The following is a 9,718-nucleotide window of genomic DNA, read 5'->3' as shown; positions in this document are numbered from 1 at the left end:
AAGTGCTATATAGTCAGGTGTTGCATTTTGTATACTTTTGCTCTTTATTATTTCTATTTCAGTTTGTGGAGCTTAACACTTTTCCTTAAATCATTCTATCTTATTTTTCAGTCCATCCAGTCTTTCTTTTTCTTTTTTTTTTTTTTTTTCTGTGGGAGCAACACCTTGCACAATTTTCACAGTTGATATTTTTCATACCTTAATTCCCAGCTCCCAGAAAATCCTCTTTCAGAACTTTTTATTCTCACATTAATGCTATAAACAGCAAATGCTAAAGGAGTCACAATTTAAAATAATCCTGGGCCACATCTAGTGCAAGGAAGAGGCACTAAGTTAGCTGTGTCTGCGGTGACATTCCACAGACAAACCTGGAGATCACATCTGGTTTTTGGATGGGATTTGTGTATATGTGCCTATATTGGTCCATGCATAGAAATTAAAACAACCCCAAAGCCCTCTGACAGCTATTCTCATTTTTTTAATCTTAGAGTCTTGGAACAGAGTCTGTAATAAAGAGGCTGCAGCCCTGGGAGCCAGCAGCATAACATAGCTCGTTTTCATGCTACTAAACTCCTGCCCCACCAGTGAAACGCCACGACCTCCTGCGTACAGTGTTTTGTGCTGGGTGCCTGGCCTGCGCCCCGGCTGTGCCTGGCACTGAGTAGGGTGCTGGGGCCAGTGCGTGCCTGTGCATGCCAGGGGTGTGCTAGCAGGGACGTGCTGGTCATGGCGTGCCCTCGCCCTCTTCAGTCCATGGCAAAGATGTAGCTGTAGATCCCTTTGGTGTTTGCTAGCTGCCCTGCCGTTACACCAGCACCTTACCAGCCACCAGCTCCAGTTCAAACTCCCCGTTAATCACCATCAAAGAGCTGAACAGCTGTAACCCGAGTCTTGGTTTTGGAAGGGTAAGACTCAATCTTCTTCCATAGGGCAACTTCTCATAGGTAAGGACGTGTTTTAGGCTGGTTTTAAAAGCAGCGTGCTACCTCCTGCTAGCCAGGACTGACAGTGACCTACCGCATGATAGCAAGAGACAGCCCTCCACTTTGTTCTTAAATTCATTTGAAGGTTCAACATCAATTCCCCTGCAAGAGGACTATTACAGGACACACTTTTCCTTGCGTTTGCAGGTGATTAAAATAGCCCAGAGTGACTTGCTATAACAGTGCACTTAGCAGCCATCAGCCATTTAAAATCCTAGAAATAGGTAGAGAATTATTATATCCCCCATCCTCTGCCAATAACTGTCATTCTCACTAAGATCCATGATAGTAATTTAATTTCCATAAAGGGCACTGATAATTCAGCAAAGACATGCACAGAATGGTACATAAAATCTAAGCTGAAATGACAAAAGTGTCAGGACAAATAGGGCTTTTAGGATGGAAAACCAGCATTTATTACAAAAAAATTATCCTGCATGTCTCTATTCTGCGCTTTGTGAGCACGGACTCAAAGGTGAGTCCTAAATGCCTGTGCCCATAGGTTTAGACTTATCAAATAAATACATTTTGGAATTGTAATGAAATCTTTAGGATTTCACAGCTTTGCTGCCATAATATATCATTCATCTGTTAAGTATATGCTCGGTTTTTTTATTAACAATTACTGTATTCAACAGCATTTTTTTCTTAAAAAAGAAAAGATCAAGACTGAACCAGCCTGACCAAAACATTTGGTCAGGAACAGGAAATAATGTTTAAAATTAACTTGACCTTTTAACTAAAAAACCTCTTGCAATTAGGGGAACAATTAGAACAAGGTTAGCCTGAAAGAGACTGGTAGATCAGAGATTGTTGTTCTTTTCTTTTTGGGTGTGGTTATTTTGCATACTCTTTTCGGATAGCTTGTCCAAATACTGCCGCATAGCGTTGCCGTTTAAGAATCATCATGTGTTCGAGTCTGCACTTGTTCCCTATACTATTAATAAACATAATTATTAGGGATGAGCTGTAATTCTACTGTTTAACTTACAAGGTATTTACATCACACATGTTGACTTTTATGTATTGGGTTGATGAATCCTACTGACTGTCTTGAAATGAAGTGAATGCTGATGTCCCTTCATATAACACTATTTACCCTCTGGCAAAGACAGTTCACCTGCCAAAGCCTTTTTGGGATAAATAAACTTAGCTTTATCTGCTTGTGGTATTTTGCTGATTCCCTTATGTCGTGCTAAAATCCATTTTTCCTATTTTCTTTCTTCCTTCCTACCACTATTCTCACTTTATATCTCAGGGAAGATGTGATATGAACATTTCTGTAGATATTTTTTAACCCAGAAAAGGTCATGTAATCTATCCTGTCCTGAAAAATATAAATCAGAGAATTTTGCCTAGTGATGTTTCATTTTGCCCAGCTAGTTTTTGGTTGAACTGTGGGATTTAAGCTGTTTTAGAAAGTCAGCTAGTTTTGATATGTGTTTTTCACCACTTGGATTTTTTTTATCATGTTACCTCTTCGAATGCTTAATTGCTTTTATTGTTAATTCTGTGTTATTTCCAGTCTGAGCATTTCTGACTTCAAAATTCCTGTGTCTCTGCTTTCTCTGCTATACTGAAATAATGCTCTATTATCAGCTGTCCGTTAGCCATTTCTGCATAGTACAATTAAATTCTCTCTTTCACAAGCTAAATCTATTAGGCATCTGTGATTTATTTAAAAAAGATATTTTGGACGTTTCTGAAAAGTAAGGTCCTCTAACTCCAGTACAGGTTAGTCATGTTAAATATACGGGAAGACTGTATAGAAGGAGAACCCATGATTATAAAATAATTCAGGGCCCTGAAATGGTGTAGCTCAGTCTCCTGTCTTCCATATCACAGTATCACGTATAGAATAGTATAAGCATCCTACATCTTCATATCCTTCTGCCAAAGGTTTCTTAAGACTGTATGAGAAGAGACAGAATGAAGGTGACACTTTATAATGTCCAATATTAATACTTTGAATGCCTGAGCAGTTAGGAGTTATTTTTTAATATAGTGAGACCATCAGCCACTAGAGGCCCTTCAAGTCTAGGATACCAGCTGAGCCAAGAGGCTGTAGACTATCCCTCTGATTTGATTTAGTGCACCCAAAGGGGAAATACTGAAATGATAAACCATCTACCTGAAAAGCAACATTCACAGTGTCTGTGTCAGGCACTTCTGAAAGGATTTGGCCTCTTCTCAGCTGCTGTGTTATTCAGAAAAAATCCTTGATATAAAACCTCTTCTATCAGGCATGTTTTTCTTTTTATTCCCTCCTACCCAGATTTTTTTCATAATATTTCCTCAGTTGTTTAAATTGAAATATGGAATCTGGTATCTTTTATATTATTTCTGCTGTTAATGCTCAAGGTACCTTATTTGAGAAAGCAGGGGGGACCAGGGATCCGTGTGGAGAGAAGGAGCAGCAGGGCACATACACAGCACTGCTGTGTGTCCTTCCGCGGTCTGAACTAAGTAAATTCAGTTGGATGTGCCACAAAATGGGGACCCAGATCTCCAAACACTTACCGCGAGTGCTTAGCTGGAAGCATAAGAGTCATCTGATGACTTGCCAGAGTGGAAGGCAGGTTTTCAACTAATATTTTCTTGAGAAAGGGAATTTGCATTGAATTACTATTATTCTTTATGTTACTACTAGGCAAAAACTTCAAATTAAATTAGGATTTTGTTGTGCTGGGTGCTTTCAATCACGTATTGTGAGCGTATGATGCTGGTCCAGCTCTCAACTCTAGAGGGCAGGGGCTGGAATATACTGATATACTGAGAAAAGTGGCTGCCAGAGAAAAATGATCCCTTTGCCTTATAAAAAGGCTGGTACATTCTGCAAATCCAGTTATTGAACACAAGGAGTGAGACCTGGCTGTCTGTACAGTCACAGTCCACTGTGTCTGTCAGGACAACACACAGAAAACCTACAGATGAGGAAAACATATTGCATGTTTCCCAGCTGCCTTTTATTTGTTTGTTTGATTTTTACTGTGTATTATCTTTATGGCAATTAATTATCACTGTTATGGTCATCAGTGTTTTTAAAATATTCATATGGCAATTAAACAAAGGTCCATGCTGGAGACTAAATGACTAAATTTCAAGCATTGTTACTGCAATGAGAGAGGAGTTCTTTCATGCACCTCATGCAGGATCAAAATAACCCTTTGAAATGGCTCCGCAAAACTTCGAAAGACTGCTAACATTGGAAGGGAGTCCTTGCGCTAATCACACTGACCATAAGGAAGTAGAATTGTTATGTGTAATTGGGAATATCATATCACGCCAAAGATGAAGTTTTTTCTTGATGTGCTAGCTACACAACAGAGGAAAACAGATCTGTGTGAAGCAAGGACACTGAAGTTCAGCAGGACAAGAAATGTTGTTCAGTAGCACGCTACATAGTCAACTATTCTGTTTGCTCTGGTTGGACAGTGAGCTGCAAACAGAGTAATCATCATAAGGGAGAGGTAAGGGAGATATGGCCAATTTTGCATTTTTCTTTAGTCTCTGTTCCTTCTTTACACTTTTTTAAACAGCATATTTTAACCAGAGCCTTTTCTTCTACTTGCCTGTTAATGCGACAGCAGGTACTGGCTGATTTGCAGGGAAGGCAAAATATCTTCTACTTCCGTGGTAGGAAGAAAATAGAAACAGCAGAACGGACTATAACTTGCCCAGAAATACACAAAGGCTCAACAGAAAGCAGACTGCAACTGACTAGACATAACTGTGGAAAAAAAGCTGAAAAAAGGCTCGTGCTGTTATAAAGCAAAGCCTCGTTACTGAAGTATGGCATGACATGATTAGGAACTAAAGGCGTTTAAAACTGGAGTAATTGTTCCTGTGTATTTATTTTGCAAATGTTATCTGTATTCAGATACGACCTTAGGTGTGGTCTTTTTTCCTGTGTTCCACCACATGTAACAATTCTAGTGGTAAGAATAAGAATATTGGGTTAGAAAAACTGGAAAAATGTTTGTAAGAGCTAGTGAAAAAGTTGCTATTTCCAATGGAAGGCTGAACCAGGTAAAGCTTCAGATAAGACTCCTGCTTAAACACCTTTATTCCTTTCCTCTCTCCAGTCCTACATTTCCTCTGCCGTTCATTAGTGAACAGGTGAGTTACTACTGCCCCTGACGTGGTCCCTTGCCCTAGAGCAAGCGCCCAGCAGACCAGCACAGCAGTAACCAGATCCCCTTTTGCATGCTACATGGTGCTGCAAGTGAGCAGGAGTTCATGGCCACACCATGGCTTATGGGGGAAGGCAGATGTCACATCCTGAGACTTCCAGTAAATTGAGCCACTCTCCATTTTTTTCCCCCCAGACAAGTGTGAAAAGGGCACAGTGGGAGGAAAGGTGTGAAAAACCTGAAGGACTAACAGCGCTTGTCTGCTTTAGCCTTGGCAGACGGCACAAAGCACGTGGGCACTTGATGCAGGGTGCAAGGACGCAGGGGCTTTAATGACTGGACAAGACATGACCTGCATGCAAAATGCTGAGCAAGATGAGAAATGTTGGCCTCTGGGCAAGAGACAGCAGGATGCCCAGGGAAGACCTGGAGTTAATACTGCAATGAAGGCAAAGCCATCTCTGGCCTTTATTCTTTGCTTTATTCAGTTGTGACCTTCCTAGGGGAGTTTTTCCAGCAAATGAAATCAGTGTGGCCTGATGAAAACTCAGACTCCAAGGGGATGGAGTAGACTATTTCATTCTTCCTATGTCATGACAAAACTTGTTTGTGCCTTCGCTCTACCAGCATTTTCCACTGCAGGCAGTTCCTGAGTGGCAGTTATTATGCTGTGGAAGCATGCAGAAGTAGCCTGAGATAGCTTTTTCTTTGTACTGAATGCTCTTTGATCAAGGCTTTTGAGGCCCAGTCCTGAACATGTCTGCGTGAGTCAAGGCCAGTGAAGAATGAATGCAGCTTAAGGGTGTTTGAGGTCTCTGGTCAAACCTCCTTTTCCTTTCAGACACTGCTTTTCAACCCAAGTTGAGGTATGGACAGAAGTAGTGCAGACAGATCAAACTCAGACTCCTCGGAAATGTGGTCTTTCACAGGTGGCACCAAAGAGGCAAGTCAGTGTTGGGCAGGAGAACTGGAAAACCATAGGCTTTGCCCTGATGAGACCTCCTAGAACAGAGGTGACCAGTACCTTGGGTAGCACTCGAGCCCAAAACATTCGTTATGTGACCATCACCATGTCCAACAGGACAGGGCTAAGATCCATTCTCTGGAACGATAAACCAGTATGGAAATCCAGTATTTTCATAGACCTTATAAGTCTCCCAGATCAATTTGTACAAAACAAATAATAGTAGGAATATTTACAACATCAAGAATCATGATTAACCCTGATTCCGCTTTTTATTTGAGCAGAATTAGGAAAAGAGCTAATGAACTCCTTAGAAATATATATGTAAGATGGGACTATTTCCCTGGAAATATATATGCATTCAACAACATAATATGTTAAGAGAAGACAGGTTGTTGATTACAGTGATATTGGATGTAACACAGTAGTTAGCCCAAAATGCCAAAATTAAGGTTGTTTGTACAATTTAATTCAATCTCCTTGTGCAGCTGCATTTATGATAATCTTCTTAAATTCAGTTAGAATGTATTTTTTCCACTCTCTTTGCATAGGACAAGCAGCACTCAACTAATGAGCATCTGTTTAATATTTACTGCCCACAATTCAGTGTGCTATGAATACAGCTTTAGTAGCTTTCTCCTTGGTTTTCAATAGTTCTCATTTATATAATATGTGCACCTGAAACTTTTTTCTTCCAAAAAGAATACAGCTGATAGAGTTTTGTCATTCTTATTTACAGTTGGTAAGAGAAAGATTTAGGTAAGAGTATCTACTGATTTCTTGGGGTTTTTTTGTTTGTTTGTTTTGTTTTGTTTTTTTTGGATGCCAATCTCAGATCTCTTGGGTCTAACTTAAAGAAAAGTAGCAATATTCATTCTCAGAGACTAGTTCTTTCAACTAGGTTCAGTGCCACTGCTAAGCGGATCCTAGATGCACTAATTTAATGGATAGCCTGTTATTAGCCTGTTATTAGTTTTGACAAAATCTAAATGTTCCTAGAGCATGTCAAGTTTTAAAATATGTTTTTAACAGGAAAATATCCACATTATATGAGGTCTTTTCTGCCTACAGAGATGGATAACTTCAGCACAGTTTCACAAAAATTAGAATCTGCTGACAACAGTCTTACAATGGCGTGTGTCTGGCAATATTGAGGGTAAGCTATCAGTCTATAATATTGATAGTACTTGCATATTTGTCACAGTGTAAAGACTTGACTCTGACCTAAAATAAACACCCTTTTCATTAATGATCTAAAATTATATTATTATTTTATTATTATTACTATTATTATTATTATAGTCTTAGCCAAAATAATTCTGAAAAGGAAATAGACTTTTTTTTTATGAACACAGTAATTAAACACTGGCCTGCTTTAAATTCACATCCATGTAAATTACAACAATACAGTTAATGATATTATCAAGAAAACATCTTTCTTCAGTTTATCAGAAATGCCAGCCAGTAAATAGGAAATACCCTATGATACCTATGTATTTATTTTGACAGATATTGCTGACTTGATGTTAATATTCATCAATATTTTACTAAACCAGTGTAACCATTAATGTAGGTTGTTTTCCTGAAACAGACTTTTTTTAATGCTTGCTTTCTATGTATGCACATCTATGTTTTGATACTCTTAATAGTTTGATTTTCTTCTCTTCAAGTAGTTGAGATTGTAATGGATGCATAAGATAAATATATTATTTGTATACAGGAAAATTAACTATGAATAGCTAAATGTTATGAGTTGCTGTTTTTAACATTTGGTTTTATTATGGGTGTTACAATCCACTACAGAATAAATACAACACAGCTACTAGTATTGTATAATAGAGAGCTGTCAACTTTGACCTCTCTTATTTAACTGCTATCTGCAGATAACACACAGATACGCGATGTGACTGCAGAAGAAAGCCTCCACTGTGTCTGTTCAAAATAACATGTGTGTGACCTATGTGCAATTCTGGTTAGCACAGAGGATGCCACCAGAATTTAATTCTGTCTGTTCTCTGTGCTTTCACTAAGAACCAAATCAAGTTGGTTATTTGGGAGAGGGGACCTAGAGAAAATTATGAGGAAAAACTTAGAGATCATAGCTGGAGTTTAACAACATATCAATCAAAGTAGCCGGAGGGACGTACTCATTCATTCTCCCCTTTGCCCAGTATTCTGCGCCCAGGAAGTGTCCCCTGTTACCAGGTGCACTCACCAAGACTACCTACAGTGCCTGAAACACTGTCGTAGATTATATATCCAAACCCTGGACTGCAGGGCTCAGGACCTATGAAAAGCAGACCACTTCAGATGGCAAAACCTGCAGGAGCAAAAAGAGTACCTAGTAGGTAACCAGATTTGTTCTATTGTGGAGAAATATTGTGAGATAAAGGACATTAGTGTAAATACTTGAGTTTAAACCTGGCATGCTTTTTCTTGTGATGCATGGCACTTACAAACTTTTTATTCTCAGCATCAGCTGGTCTTGTTTTGCAGAAAGCACCAACAACCCTTCTAAAGGAGAATCCTAGTGTCATGAAAAGTCTGTAAGCTCTCTGCCCTCCACCAGCTCTGGCTGTAAGTGCAAAGGGCTCACCAGCTCCTGGGCAGTAATGTTTTTTTTCTTTTGTTTCCCCCCCCACCATGATACACAAAGGTAAACGCATTTGACCCTTACATAAAGTGATTAAAGAAAATGAATCTCCCTGAGTGTCCACAACCATATGTCTTTCCAGGGCCTCGTTTGCTCTCGTTACTGAAACGTGTGTTGTTTCTCCTCTCCATTCAGAGCCTGGACAGAGCACAAGTATGTTTTCCCGCATTGTGAGGCAGCTTAGGCAGGCTTCTTGGTATCATTTCCTATGACAGGCCTTTCTCTGGGCAAATACCATTGCTGCAAATTAAACAGAATATGCATAATGTTTCTACTAAAGAAGAAAGGCGAATGCCATCCTCGTGACACTGAGGCCAGGCAAGCCGGCCTCCCTGGTGCCATCCTGGCATGGCAGGCTTGGGGGCAGGTACACACACAGAGATCTGCTGTTCCTCTGTGTAATCAAAGCTTCTGCTGGCTATTTTCTTCACTTCCTGATGCACTGCTTCTGGAAAGCAACATTATGTTTGTGTTACCCACGTAAAACTGATTGTTCATGCAGTGAAGCTATTCCCGTTTGAGGGGGACATGCTGTAAAACCCACGAGGCACCCATGACCGAACACGCATGAGTGTGGATCTCAGGCAGAAGTAGGTTCTGCCTTCTATTTTCTCCCAAAAGAAATGAAATCAGAAAGTTCCCAAAAGACATGGAGAATAACTTCTCTGTTTTGCCACACTCCAGGCTTTTTGACGCTATACCCTTCAAATATATGGCCTTCTCCTCATGTTCCTGTAGCCAAAAAAAGGCCACCTGGGTCCCACAGATGACTGCAGCTCAGTTCAAAGAAGCTCTTTGCCCTCGCTTCCTGCAAGCTATTAGAGCTCAGCAACCTTAGGCAAAAAGATCCATGAATGAAAGATATCGTACATATTTCTCCACTAACTGCATTTTCTCCCTCCTTACTGATGCCTGATACTGCAGCTGCAGCCATCCTATCTTTGGACAGGAGAGCTCTTGATGCTGTGCTTTGCCTCCGTGTCCT

Source organism: Dromaius novaehollandiae, chromosome W, assembly GCF_036370855.1.
Source record: "Dromaius novaehollandiae isolate bDroNov1 chromosome W, bDroNov1.hap1, whole genome shotgun sequence".
Classification (NCBI taxonomy): Eukaryota; Metazoa; Chordata; class Aves; order Casuariiformes; family Dromaiidae; genus Dromaius; species Dromaius novaehollandiae.
This window is presented reverse-complemented; position numbering follows the sequence as displayed.